Below are 15,552 nucleotides of genomic sequence, written 5' to 3' on the forward strand. Positions count from 1 at the left end.
GAGGAATAATCCACATGGCGTTCCCCACCTCTCCTCTCGCCCCCTCGCTCGGCAGACGATATAATAAGGCCCCAGACGAAATGTTTATTTTGCCATAACAACTGCCAACTTAGGGAGAATACGAAACGCATCTTTCTCTCTCTCTTTCTCTCTCAATCTGCATCTCTCTCAGGCTTACATAGAATGCGAGGAGTTCTCTCTCTCTCTCTCTCTCTCTCTCTCTCTCTCTCCCCTTAAAGAGATATGCTGTAATGCCAAAGCTTCGTATTTTTTCCCTCTCGTGCCTTGTTTTATATGCACTTTATGCTCTTTTGTCGCATGAGATGTATAAAGTGGTACGTTACTGAAATAGAGAGAGAGAGAGAGAGAGAGAGAGAGAGAGAGAGAGAGAGAGAGAGAGAGAGAGAGAGAGAGAGAGAAAAGAGAAAGGGAACCCTTTGGTTACCATAGCAACCAGAGAGTTTAGCCAAAGAGATGCAATTATCGCCCTTAAGGACAAGTTTTCTGTTTATTCCGGATAATTAAGAAACATGCTGCATATGGAATAACTATTATTATTATTATTATTATTATTATTATTATTATTATTATTATTTCTGTCACCGCGGCGTCTATGACCATAGTCTTCGTGACGCCAGATCACGGATAGAAATCGGCCTGTCAGTGATGGTATCAATTTTATATAAAAGTAGACGTCAGAAAATTATTTTTTGTGACGTTGTCGATACAAATGTGGGGATATCCAAGTCAGTATTATTATTATTATTATTATTATTATTATTATTATTATTATTATTATTATTATTATTATTATTATTGTTGTTGTTGTTGCACAAACTTTGCTTAAGGAGGATGTATCGATAACGAAAGGGCTGGATTAAAGATGGCGTCACATACCCTCACTGGTGTCTTCCGTTTCATCTTTCTTAAAGATGAAAGTCCTATGGGACGCCACTGCAAATGCCCACGGGTTTTTTACGATCCTAATTTTCATTCTTTTTCCTGCTTTTTCTGGTGGTTTCGTACTTTTCATACTTTTCCTTCTTTTCTGGAGGTTCACTGTTTTTCATACTTTTCCCACTTTTCGTGTGGTTTTCTGGTATTCATACTTTCAATACTTTTCTGAAGGTTCACTACTTTTCATGCTATTCCCACTTTATTTGTGGTTTTCTCTTATTCACACTTTTAATACTTTTCTGGAGGTTCACTGCTTTTCATAGTTTACCCACTATTGTGGTTTTCTGCTGTTCATACTTTTAATACTTTTCTGGAGGTTCAATCTTTTTCATACTTTGTCCACTTTAATTGTGGTTTCCTGCCATTCATACTTTTCCTACTTTTCTGGAGGTTCACTACTTATAATACTTTTTAACTTTTTTGTGGTTTTCTGTTATAATTTTATACTTTTTTGAGGTTCACTGCTTTTCATACTTTTCCCACTTTTCTTGTGGTTTCCTGCTCTTTATTGCTATTCATACTTTTCCTATTTTTCTGGAGGTTCACTACTTTTCAACTGTTTCCTACTTTTTCGGTGGTTTCCTGCTATTCATACTTTTCCTACTTTCGAGAGGCTCTACTTTTCAGATTTGTGTCACTTTTCTTGTGGTTTCCTGCTATTCATACTTTTAATACTTTTCTGGAGGTTCACTAGTCTTCATACTTTTCCCACTTTTCTTGTGATTTTCCTCCTATTCAGGAGGTTCACTGCAATCCGACTGTTTCGTAATGTTTCCGGTGGTTTCCTGCTATTCATACTCTTTCTTATTTTCTGAAGGTTCCTAATTTTTATGCTTTTTCCTATTTTTCATACTTTTTCCTACTTTTCTGAAGGGTTTCTGCTATTAATACATATCCTACTTTTTGTGTTTCCCTACTTTTCATACTACGTTTTCTAACTTATTTGCGGAAGTTTCCTACTTTGGATACTTTAATTTTTACTACTAGTGGGCAGTGAAATGTTGCAATAGTATCAGTACTTTCAAGGAAAACTATGTGAATCATTGATTCATAAATGGTCACTTTAATTGTGTCATTGTAAACACTTGGTCTGCTTGTTGCGTGAGTTTAGCTTTCGACACTCCTGGGTGGTATTTTCTTTCCCGTAGGCTGTGGACAAACGCAGAGAAAAGACTTTTGATAGACTCTAAAGGGGAAAAGTGTACTTCATCACTCTGCACTACCAGTGTCCCCAGGAATTTAATACATATATTTATTGTTGAGGTGTACAGGCCATTGTAACTCTTGAAACAAGAATTAGTATGGCAGTACACATTTTATGAAAATAAAGTTAACTGAGATTGGGATAACTTCGCTCCCTTAACTGTTACCTGCCCCAACCCTGCCTGCTCTACTCTCTGCTTCTACGTAAGGAAATCTATGAAATATAATACATTTTTTCCCCATGGCCTCGCCTCCTGGCCGTGAGCTTCCAGTGATCCTGTGATATTAAATAGATATCCAATTGAAGATCTGCCAACATAATTGTTTGCTTTAAATGTGATTATTTTCATGCGAACGGTTGGTATGAAAGACTGTCTTCCTCAGGGTCTTCTCTTCATATAAAAAATAGATCAGTATAAAAATGATGAGCAGAAAACATGTCAGTCAGAAGTCATATATACCTAAAGAATGGTATACCTGAAGAGTGGTACAACACGAAGATGATGCTGACAGCTTTGCTATTCTTTTTTAGAATACTACTAACAGAAGGTCTCTTGCCAAGCAAAAGTTTGCCCTGTACTAAAGTCAGTAAAAGCTGTTTTAAGCCTGCAAGTAGTAATGCTTGGAGAAACAAGAAAATATCAGATTTTTCAAAAGACTATACTATCAGCCAAATATATAGCACAAAAAGAATGATTAGGATCCTAAGAAAATCCTGGTTTCAAGTAGACATGGGCATAGGACTTGGTAATGAGTTAAAGCATTGCTACCCATCTCAACTTTCCCCACCAAATGCACTCGTCAGATCTTGCCTGATTAGTTAACGACTACATAGTAATCATATTTGATATGTAAATATGAACTAAAGATTACTATATATGAAATATACAACTTATAGATAGTCTATCAACGTAATAGATTCTCCATTAAATATCCTATCTTTAATATTGTTTTATATATTTTAGCTAAAACCCCAGACAAAAGAAGTGATTTTAATTTAATAGGACTACCGGTTAGAACTTTGCTGGCTACACTTTCCTGAGAGCTAGACCATTTCGGCTTGATCCTTCTTGAGAAGCAATATTCCTGGTGTTTCAATATTCTATTCTTTTTAATACGAACGCCGTCGAGGGAAGAAAAATATAAAAAAACAAGTTTTTCTCTGTGCTGAAAATTTAAGGAACTGGGAGAACTGTCTCCGGACCTAGAAACCATTAGCATTGATATCAAGTTTCAGGTAAATGGGACTAAAGTATAAAGCAAGAGAGAGAGAGGGTGAGTGGGGATGGAAGGAGGCTGGGGAGTCATTAGGTCTGTGTAAGAAATCATTGAACGAATTTAAACTTTATTCTGTGGCTTTCTAATGAAGAAAAAACTGGCAGTTTCAAATTCAGGATGCGGCGTTAGGAAAGATTCCATATAATTCAGAAGGTGTAGCTAGGAAGTCCCATATTACAATCATCCTACTGTTGATTTCACTTCGCTTAAGCATTCAGTAAATGTCTTATGATATACAAATCACACATTCAGCACAACATGACTGTCTGTCTCACGTACAAATGTTTGGTTTCATTCCAATGAAGCCTTCAATAAGTGTTTTGTGAATTCCAGACGTTTTTGTTTCACTCCACTGAAGCATTCGATTAAATCTTTGATGTGATGTGATGTTCTAACTTACAAACGTTTGGCTTCGCTTCATAGAAACATCTGATAAACATTCATGACATGCTAGCTAAATGTATTTGTTGCATTATGTGTTCCAGTGTGAGAGCATATGCCTATGTGCAGGTTCTAATTTCATTTTAATTCGTTCATCATCATACTGAATGACCTATCGGGTCCCAGTGCTTGGCCTCAGGCCTAGACCTGGTATTTTATTCTAAGCCTTCGGGCCAGCCCTGTGAGAGCTAAAAGTCAGCTCAGTGGTCTGCTTAAACTACTTTAATAATAATAATAATAATAATAATAATAATAATAATAATAATAATAATAATAATAATAATAATAATAATAATAATAATAATAATACTCGTATCTATAAACATTTGGTTTCATTCCTGCTCAAACATTCGATGAATTTTTCACGATGCGCTGTGAATACATTCAGCAAACGTGTTGTTTGGTAACGTGCAACTTACTTGCGTATTCAAATGGCGTCTGTTTGCAAGGCTAAAGCGTACAGTAGATGATTTGTAACATGCTACTCATACATTCGGCAAACGTTTGATTGCATCTGTCATTTTTTTATGGAATTCTTTATAAAAGTTGTAAACTACACCAGAGTAAAAAGAAAAAAGAAAAAGCAGGCATATACAGTATACATACACTGAAAATCGAATGAACTTGACGTAAGAAAACTTGTAAAACTAAGTGATAAGAATATCGAAAGAAGACAAAAGAAAAAACTAATGAAACTGGCGAATAAGATAGGAAACAATCGAGAAAGGAAATGTTAAAAGAGATAAAAGTATGAAAAAATATAAGAAAGTGTGTGGTAACTCTCCCTTCCCAGCAAAAAAACTGTCAAAATAAAATTGCATTCCATCTTGTAAAATGCGACTATAAAATGTATCAGAATTGAAAACACATACAGGTACACACTTGAAAACCTATAAATACGCGGATACACACACAAACACACATTTATATACTGTACATATATATATATATATATATATATATATATATATATATATATATATATATATATATACACATATATATGTGTGTGTATATTAAGACTTATTTCCTTTGGTGCTATTATTTCCTTTGGTGCTGTTAGAACTACTTTCGTCCCGGTTTACCGTAAGCAGTCGGCTGATAGTATTCCTTAACGGTCACCCATTCAAGTAAAGACCAGAGTAAGCGATGTACTGTACAATGTAGCATCATACTGAAGTTTAAGCCTGCCGTTGGCTGAGTCGGTTGAGCTTCAGACTGTCACTCGATGGGCCGGAGTTCAATTCCCCCGGCCGGCTGATGAAGAGTTAGAGGAATTTATTTCTGGTGATAGAAATTCATTTCTCGCTGTAATGTGGTTCGGATTCCACAATAAGCTGTAGGTCCCGTTGCTAAGTAACCAATTGGTTCATAGCCACGTAAAATAAGTCTAATCCTTCGGGCCAGCCCTAGGAGAGCTGTTAATCAGCTCAGTGGTCTGGTAAAACTAAGGTATACTTTAAGCCTGCCGTTTGTTTTAATGATAAAGTCATTGTGCAAATGACCGATTTAGAAAAATAGCCAGTTTTATAAGGCCACCAGTATAGCAATATTCTTTCTCCCATTGCCAGTACTTGTTAATGCTAATGTTATAACAAAAATAGCAAAAAATAACAAAAAAATACAACAAAAATGGGTGAAGATAAAACATAGACTGGGAAGTAAAATGCAAAAGTAGTGGCCATGGTCTCGCTAGAGGAAAGTCAAACTGAGCGTGGAAACTCTTGGATGGTTCTTGAAGACCGGAAGCGGCGGTCGGCAACGGAGGCTTTTGTATGACCGACAAAGTTTCCGATGCGACGAGTCATTGCCCGCCCTGCAATTGCAACATAAAGTCTTTGTAAGAAATACATTTGTGCGTTTGCTTTTGACGTTCGTATATATAATATATATATATATATATATATATATATATATATATATATATATATATATATATATATATATATATAATTTATATATATATATAAATATATATATATATATATATACAAAATACTCTGTGTAATGCCTTATAATTATGTATGCATATTATATATATATATATATATATATATATATATATATATATATATATATATATATATATAAATTATATGTGTGTGTATTATATTGTATGTATATAAATGTATAGATATATATATGTTCGTCTTCGTTTTCCATTTAGATGATTCATACAGTGTGCATAATCAACAGCACTCTCACTTCCCAGCCGCAAGCATTTGACAGTTTTATTATGCTTTTATCCGGTTTCTTGCAATTTCTTCAGACTTAGATAAGCGTTGAGAAAGGGAATCTGTGGTTTTGAATGCCAGGTGTTTAGTCACACCAAATGCTTCCCTAAATAGTTTACCTCACAGTCACTTTTTTAAGCTTCGGCAGGATGTTAATTGGCAAATTATTTCACACTGCATATTCTTTTGTTCGACCGAAAATAATAAGGTTTAAAAGTATTCAGTTTTGTTAGTTTTTCGTTCGACTAGAATATACAGTTGTAAGTTTCCGTAATATTATATTTTAGATTTGACCAGAAGACAAAACGGTATATTATGGAATATTATTTTTTTTTATATCGCTCACAAAATAAAATGGTAATTTTTTGTTTAACATTTTTAATATCAGTCACAAGATAAAATGGTAAATTTCTTGTGTATTTTTTTTTATATCAGTCACAAGATAGAATGTAAATTTTTATGTATTTTTTATGTCATAAGATAAAATGGTAAATTTTCGTGTATCATTTTTTGTATTAGTCACAAGATAAAATGGTAAATTTTCTTCGTATGTATTATATTCGACCAGTAAAACTAAGGTATACTTGAAGAAGGTAATTAGATAAATCTTCGCAAACTTTTCATTACTTGTAGTTCGACCACTTATTAATATGGTAAATTATTTTAATTTTTTACATTCGTCCCGATAATAAAATGTTATATTTCCGTAAAATTACATTATTAAGAAAATTAATGTTATAACTATATTTTTATCATGGTACCTTACTGATATCCAGGGCAATTGAACGAGAAATATCTTGGTTCTTTTGATAAATTTAATGGTCTTTTGATTAGCAGTACACTCTACATTGACAGCGTTAGGTCACAACAAATGGAGGAATACCTGAAGCTATAGCACTGGCATTACAAATATTATATTATTATTTATATATATATATATATATATATATATATATATATATATATATACATATACATTATATATATATGTATATATATATACTGTACATATATATGAATACATATATATATGTATATATATACATATGTATGTATATTTATACATATATTTGTGTGTAACTATCAGTAACCCCTCTATAAGTGTACAGAACGAAAATGAAGGTATCTGCTCTGAGATTCCGGACGGTACGTAATATCCCTAGAGTCAGGTCAGGACCTTGGGCCCTCTGACCCTCTCTCGTATTTCTCGAGAGAAAGAATAATTCCTTCTTTCATACAAAGCCAAGCAGACTACAAGTGAATTAAATCAAGCGCTTGACCTTTCGCCCTAAACTTCGACTACAAACGCCAGTCTCTTTCTCCTGTTGACTATTCTCCTTCTCCAGTCACAATTATCTCTTCTGTTCTTAGTTTGGTGATGCGGAGGAAAACATTGTGAGCGGAAACACTGCGGGGAGTGCGTCATGCTTCTTTCTGTGTGGAAGCAAGTGACTAATCTTTTTCTCTGATGCTGTGAACACATGAATGATTATATATATATATATATATATATATATATATATATATATATATATATATATATATATAGAGAGAGAGAGAGAGAGAGAGAGAGAGAGAGAGAGAGAGAGAGAGAGAGAGAGAGTTTAGGAACTTGTTTTGAAATTGTTTCTGTCGTATCTGTAGGCCTGTTTTCAGTATATATATATATATATATATATATATATATATATATATATATATATATATATATAGAGAGAGAGAGAGAGAGAGAGAGAGAGAGAGAGAGAGAGAGAGAGAGAGAGAGAGAGAGAGAGAGAGAGAGAGTTTAGGAACTTGTTTTGAAATTGTTTCTGTCGTATCTGTAGGCCTGTTTTCAGTATATATATATATATATATATATATATATATATATATATATATATATATATAGAGAGAGAGAGAGAGAGAGAGAGAGAGAGAGTTTAGGAACTTGTTTTGAAATTGTTTCTGTCGTATCTGTTGGCCTGTTTTCAGTATTTTTAGGTTTCTCTTTTCCTGTTTTTTTTTTTTTTTTATTCCATTATTATCCATCAAATTTTTTTTTCCGTAGCCATGTGGATTACGATATGGATCGTGACTTCACTGGACGCCGTAGTTCCTCGAAGTGACAAGAAACGGCGTCTGTCCATCCCGCATAGCGTTCAATTCCTCCCAATTTATTCTTCCAGATTTAGAACGTCAAAATTGGGCCGTCTCTCTCACGTCGGTGACTCCCAGCGATGATAGTCCTGTCGCTTTCCCAACTGCTTTCCTACCTCAAATTTCGACAGAGTTTAGTTGTTTTTAAGTTCATTGTTTTTTTGTTTTGGGGTTCTGATTGATGTCAGGATTATGCTAAAAGTAATGTTTCGTTTGTAGGTAATACTGTATCTAACTATTAGATTCTGTGGGATGTCCTGGTCTAGTTATAGGGAATGTTTTGTGATGTTGCAGGTAAGGGTTAGGTTATTGCTTAGCTTTGGTGGAGGTTTGCAAACACTTTTCACTATTCTTTTGTTGGTTGTGTCTACTTGTTTTGGTTTGTTTACCGTGTTTTCTAAATATAGCCATTACATAAGCTGCTTCAAGCACCGGATTCTGTCGTAAAAAGCACACTCGAATAATATAGGCGTCTACTTGGGTAAAAGAAAACTCAGAACCACTTTCACAATTATCTGAAAGCAGATAATCTTCAGTATTTAACTTTTTAACAAATGTTTATTAAAACCGCCAAAGAGCCAAACTGAAAAGGATCTTGAGGAATGCCTTTTATAGGCCTATGTGAAGTGTACCTCGGTTTGTTTGTCTGTTGCTTCTTTTACTTCTGGTTGACAAGTTCTGCGTTTAGAATTCTTTTCGATCAGCGAAGTTCTTTCTCTGTTCTCTTGAATTTTTATGTTCAGAATGAATCTTAATTTAAGAATGTCATTGCTTCAGGCATTAAGGAGACTTCAGCCTCCTTTATTCTAAGGTAGGGTTTTATATGATGTAAACTGCTTCATAATAATGATGACGATGGCGTTAATAACTGGAAATGAGGCCTTTGTAAGCACTTGAAGCGACTGGAAAATGGAAGTTCCAATACAAGAGGCTCATCTTTGTTGCAAAGGGATAAATACCGTCATAATGACAGTGACAGGAGAAATGACTTGAGGTCTATCTAATCACTACTTTGTGCAAGCGAAAGGTAATTTCAATCGGAGACTAGGGATTAAGAAAGTGGACTACGACATGACAGTCATAGCTGTGACAGTCTTAGCTGAGCGAGTGACCAGATGATATGTTAGCCAAGATATGGACGAGAATAATCTCTCAGGCAGCAAGTTACATCTGTCAGCGACCTTTTCTCTCATTTATTCTACAGAAGCCGGTAATCTCTAAGAATTACACGTTTCTTTCTTTACCTCTAAAATCAAGCATTGGAAATCACGTCCTACTTCTGTCTTCTCCTGCTTCTTGTAATCTTCCTTTAATTCAGAAGCAGGTCTGCCGATTCCTTCCTGGTTCAAGACCTATCTTTCTTCATTTTCCTTCATTCTTTCTTGTTTTCTTCGGGTCTGGGCTAGAAAAAGGCATTAGGTTGCCAGTTCCATTAGCCTATTTTTTTTTTTTTTTAAAAACATCCCTTGGAATGACGAGCAATACAATAAGGGAGAAGCAAGTATTTATGGGTGAAAATATTACAAAGTATAAATGATACTGTAACGCCAGCTGGACAAACCAATAAATCAATCAGTCAAACGGGAAGGGTTCATTGAAGGGTCTCACTTGAGACAGGAAGCTATGACATAAGGAAGATAATAGAAGGTCTAGACTCTAGACATAGACGACATTGTACGTATGCGAATTTGAAAAACTAGAAATAGTCTTAGCAAAGTAATTTGATGATGACGATGGTAATGATAATGATGATGACTGTGATTAATTGCGCAGATGGTACACTGTCGGGAGAAGCTGATAAAGAGTTTGTATGACGAAAATGAGGAGAGTCGCTCATGGATAAGGAGTGGTGAATGACCGGGCGGGTATGAGCAGGCCTAGGGGCCATCTTGTGTAATTCCTCCATAACTCCAGAAACTGGCATTCTCACTACTGTCAAGATTGTTACCATCTTATTTATCAGCCGTGCCGATTTCTTTTTGTGGATATATACAAGTGATTTAGTTTTATGTTAAAGTATAACATTTGATTTACAAATAATGTTATCGCTGCCTGGTCACAGGCATGTAAGTATTAAAGGTAACTAATGTAATCATGACAACTACCTGCTTCCTCAGAGGCTCTACAATAGCAGTAGTGGTAGTTGTAGTAGTACTAGGAGTAGTAGTTCAAAAGAAAATGCGGAGGATGCAGGTGACTGTCTCGTCCAAAGGAACAATCGCTGGCTTCATGACCTCGTGTCTACGCTTGTTAAAATTCTCTTCGCGTGCGATTAATTCTATTTTCGTTGGCAATTTGCTTTCACAGCAGGTAGGGAGGCTAAGCCAAGGTAGAAGAAGAAGAAGAAGAAGAAGAAGAAGAAGAAGAAGAGAGAGAGAGAGAGAGAGAGAGAGAGAGAAAGTCAAGTTACGCAGTCTGGGAGAGTACCTGTTTGGATTCCTTTATTAGATGTAGTGGTTATGGAGGGCAGTGATGTCAGTTGTAATTTGGGAATTCAGTATGATGTGTCAGATGAAGTTAAATTGACTAACATACTTTTGAAGATGTGTACAGGTTGAATAATGAGAGAGAGAGAGAGAGAGAGAGAGAGAGAGAGAGAGAGAGAGAAGTGATATCTAATGAATGGTCCACCCAACATCCTGCCCCTGCTCCACCCTCTTTTTTTCAATCGAGATATAATGGTTTACATTTTGACAGGGTAATAACCCCATCATGTGTTATTTATATTTTTCCTCTCCCTAATTTCCTGCCCCATTTACAACCCACAACATTAACCAACAACCAGTCATAATTCATTTCGTTGGTCAACCGAAATGGATTTTTAAGGCAACGCCCCCATAGCGTTCCTTACCTTGCCAGGCAAGGGACGGATCGAGCTCGGGTTCTTAAGATCTCAAGTTAATGCGCCACGGGGAACTTACGCCAGTTCCCTAGACTGTTTCCCTATTCATTTTGCAACCACACTCATGGCATTGGTAATCCTGCAACGGGCAATTGCATTAGCACTCATTGCAACTCGATGATAATCTCGAGGGGATGGAATATGCATTGACACTGACCTAAGTTGGGGCAGATGAATCCGTCGGACATACGCAATTTGGTGGTTGTTATTGAGAGACGAGGCTGATATGCTTGCGGGTTGCTTTTTCATTTGAACTTGTATCTAGTTAGTTGAATATATATATATATATATAAATATAATATATATATATATATATATATATATATATATATATATATATATATATATATATATATATATATATGTATATATGTATATATGTATATGTGTATATATGTATATGTGTATATGTGTATATGTGTATATGTGTATATGTGTATATATGTATATGTATATATGTATATGTATATGTATATATGTATATGTATATATGTATATATGTATGTATGTATGTATGTATGTATGTATGTATGTATGTATGTATATATGTATGTATATATGTATGTATGTGTATATGTGTATGTGTGTATATGTGTGTGTGTGTGTGTGTGTGTGTGTGTAGTTTATACACACCATTTACCTTTATTCTAATCGTCGCTTAAAATTAATAGGGACTGAAAATATTTTTTTCAGGTCATTATATATTTATAGAATACTATATAAGGTTTTAGATCCCGTTTTTTCGATAAAGATCAATCTTTTGGATCATCAGAAGCGCTTTCAGTGATGTGCAGGAGATAAAACTCCATTTGAAAAGACACCATTGCATTTACCGCTATTTATAACCAGCATTCCGCAGTCAAATGTAAATAAAAATAATGGTCTTACGAACTTAGTTAAATAAAAAAAAAACAAAGCATTAACTGTGGAAAAATAAAATTAAAGGTTTTACAATTCCCTTTATAAAAAAAAAACCACAAGCGTCTTTAGTGGCATACTTGCAAATTTTGTTACCCCCTGCAAGCAAATCCCAGTAGCTGCCTTACGATATCATCGTATGGCATAAATTACGATAATTCGCATATATATCAGACGTGCGTGCTTGACAACGCCCCAAGTCATTTTCTGAGGTGGTTGTTTGTAAAGCCACTCTCTTTGCAAGGGCTTTTAGGACGGGAGAGTGAGAAAACACATGTCGTCGTGTATCAAGGAAGAGGGAATAATATTGATCAGGTTTCTATGGGAAGAGAGATTAATTAAAAATTCCTGAAGTTCTGAAAGAAAGCGAATAAAAATGGCCTGGATTTCGGTAAGAGCGATAAGCACACACAAACACATTGATAGACAGAACGACCAACGGACTGGTGTGTGTGAGAGAGAGAAAGAGAGAGAGAGACAGACAGGCAGGAAAGATCCTTGGAACATTCTCTCTCTCTCTCTCTCTCTCTCTCTCTCTCTCTCTCTCTCTCGATATTTTTGCTATTAAGTTATATGTTGCCCTTATGTACTTCGCAGTTACTTTGCTTTTCCGTTTTAATTTTGTGCGTGTCTGTCGCTTGATATATACACGCACAATCCAGACATTCACACGTACGTATTATATATATATATATATATATATATATATATATATATATATATATATATATATATATATATATATATATATATGTATATGTATATATATATATATATATATACATATATATATACATATATATATGTACATATATAGTGTATAGATAGATAGATAGATAAAAAGAGATAATATATATATATACACAACTTCTTGCATATTTTATATATATATATATATATATATATATATATATATATATATATATATATATAAATATATATATATATATATATATATATATATATATATATATATAATAAATGTATATATATTTATGTACGTAAATGCTTGCATATGTATATATATATACACATATATGTATATATATACACGTGTGTATGTGTGTATGTCTGCCTGTTTGCCTGTCTCTTGTTATCATACTCCGCTGCGATTTTGTCTGCTTAACTTCATTCTCCATTCTGTATCAGTCCTCTGTGTCCAACTTGAACCAGAATTGTTATTTGCAATCTCTAATTGCATTCCATTTGCACGGCAGCGCTTCAAGTATATTGCCTTCTGTGCTCTCAGGTGAGACTAACGTTCGAGAGTAAAGTCTGATATACGACGACAGATGGGGTTACTTAACGCTGTGGACACTAGTGAGTGAGTGTGAATATATATATGTATATATATATATATATATATATATATATATATATATATATATATATATATATATATATATATATATATATATATATATATGTGTGTGTGTGTATATATATATATATATATATGTGTGTGTGTGTGTATATACAGTGTATAACATATATACATATATACATGTAGATATACTGTACAGACACACATATACATATATATACTGTATGTGTATATATACATATATATGTACACATAAATGTACACATAAATTTACGTACATATATATATATATATATACATACATATATACATATACATATATATATGTATGTATATATATTATATATATGTTTGTGTGTGTGTTTGCGTGTATGTACGTACGTACGTATGTATGCATGTATACTGAAAAATCCCAAGTATGGAGGTGATTTGATTATCAGCTGAAGCAACAAGGAAAATGTAAGAAGAAACGCACAGGGAAAAGCACTTTCGTGTAAGTTTTGTTTGCGGCATTAGGCATTTGACTTGTTTGTTTTGCTTTTAGTAAGTGAGTAATTTGGATGGACATTGCTTTTCTTTGTAATGGCCTAACAGTACTTTTTTACTTTCTTTTATTTTTTTGTAAGAGCTTTCTTGTTCACTGGTGTTTAGACTTTGTTTCACTTTGTGCCCCGAAGATGTTTTAATTATACGAAAGTACTCGGCACTCTGTCATGTATGTATTTATGAATGTATATACGTATGTATTTGTGTCTGTGTGTATGTATGCATGTATATATGTCTCTCTCACATGCGCGAGAGAGGATGAACTTTCTTTTTCTCAGTTTGCTTGGGTTTTAACAACAGTGTTCCGTATCCATAACCTTAGTTCCGTAGTTTTACACAAATTGTAAATTATTTAATTTCGTAATATACCTATTGTAAGCTTCAGGGAGCCGTGAAATTGACCAATATAAAGTCCATTTCCTTTCGCTGAATTGTCTTGCCAAAATTCACAAACGCGAAGAAAATACTGAAGTATAGAGGAGAAACAGTTATGCGTGGAAAATATGAAACTAAAATCTAAAATATATAAACTGTAGTAAATTAAAAGTTTCGTTTTTTGAGCTGACATTTCTTCGCATGTCCTGATTTTTTCTTATTGTTGTCATCCCTGATCATGCAGCCAGTTATGTGACTTTACATTGCATTCGAACATTACCTGAGGTGACCGTGATAGTTTTGGTTTTTGGTCTTTACTGCCGTCTGTTAGAGTCACGTTCCTTGTAGGTCGTTTGTTATGGCATTAGAAACTTTCCTTAGAGGTTGCTTCCTCTTTTGTGGTTGTAACCCGTTCGAAAAATACTAATACTGTTATCACTGTTGATAAAGACAGGCCTCTTCTTTGGGTGTTTGAACCTCTGGCTTGTGATTTACCAGGTTAACATTTTATCTATCCACTCAGCCACAGAACGAATTAGAGATGGAACCAGTTCTTTTCATCAAAGTGAGGCTGAGTGGATATGATTTCTTGGCAAATCAATGGTCAGAGGCTCAGACACCCAAAGAGATGGTTTGCTGTTCTCTGTTCTTGGGTGTGATTGCCGGTTTATATATATGTATATATATATATATATATATATATATATATATATATATATATATATATATATATATATATATATATATGTGTGTGTGTGCGTGTGTGCGCGCGTGTGTGTGTGTGCATATATATATATATATATATATATATATATATATATATATATATATATATATATATATATATATATATATATATATATATATATACACACACATATACATACATGCATATATATATATATATATATATATATATATATATATGTGTGTGTGTGTGTGTGTGTGTGTATATATATAAACCGGCAATCACGCCTAAGAACAGAGAACGGCAAACCCTCTCTTTAGGTGTCTGAGCCTCTGACCATTGATTTGCCAAGAAATCATATCCACTCAGCCTCACTTTGATGAAAAGAAGTGGTTCCACCTCTTTTATTCGTTCTGTGGCTGAGTGGATAGATAAAATGTTAACCTGGTAAATCACAGGCCAGAGGTTCAAACACCCAAAGAAGAGGTCTGTCTTTATCAACAGCGATAACAGTATTAGTATTTTTCGAACGGGTTACAACCACAAA

General features: G+C 34.1%; 1 protein-coding gene across 5 annotated transcripts in view; it reads left to right on the forward strand.

Annotated features, from left to right (window-relative positions):
- LOC136828722 (carbohydrate sulfotransferase 8-like) overlaps positions 1–15,552 on the forward strand; it is a 135,978-nt gene that overhangs the window by 38,372 nt on the left and 82,054 nt on the right. The window lies entirely within an intron of this gene.

Source organism: Macrobrachium rosenbergii, chromosome 43 (assembly GCF_040412425.1).
Source record: "Macrobrachium rosenbergii isolate ZJJX-2024 chromosome 43, ASM4041242v1, whole genome shotgun sequence".
NCBI classification, from domain to species: Eukaryota; Metazoa; Arthropoda; class Malacostraca; order Decapoda; family Palaemonidae; genus Macrobrachium; species Macrobrachium rosenbergii.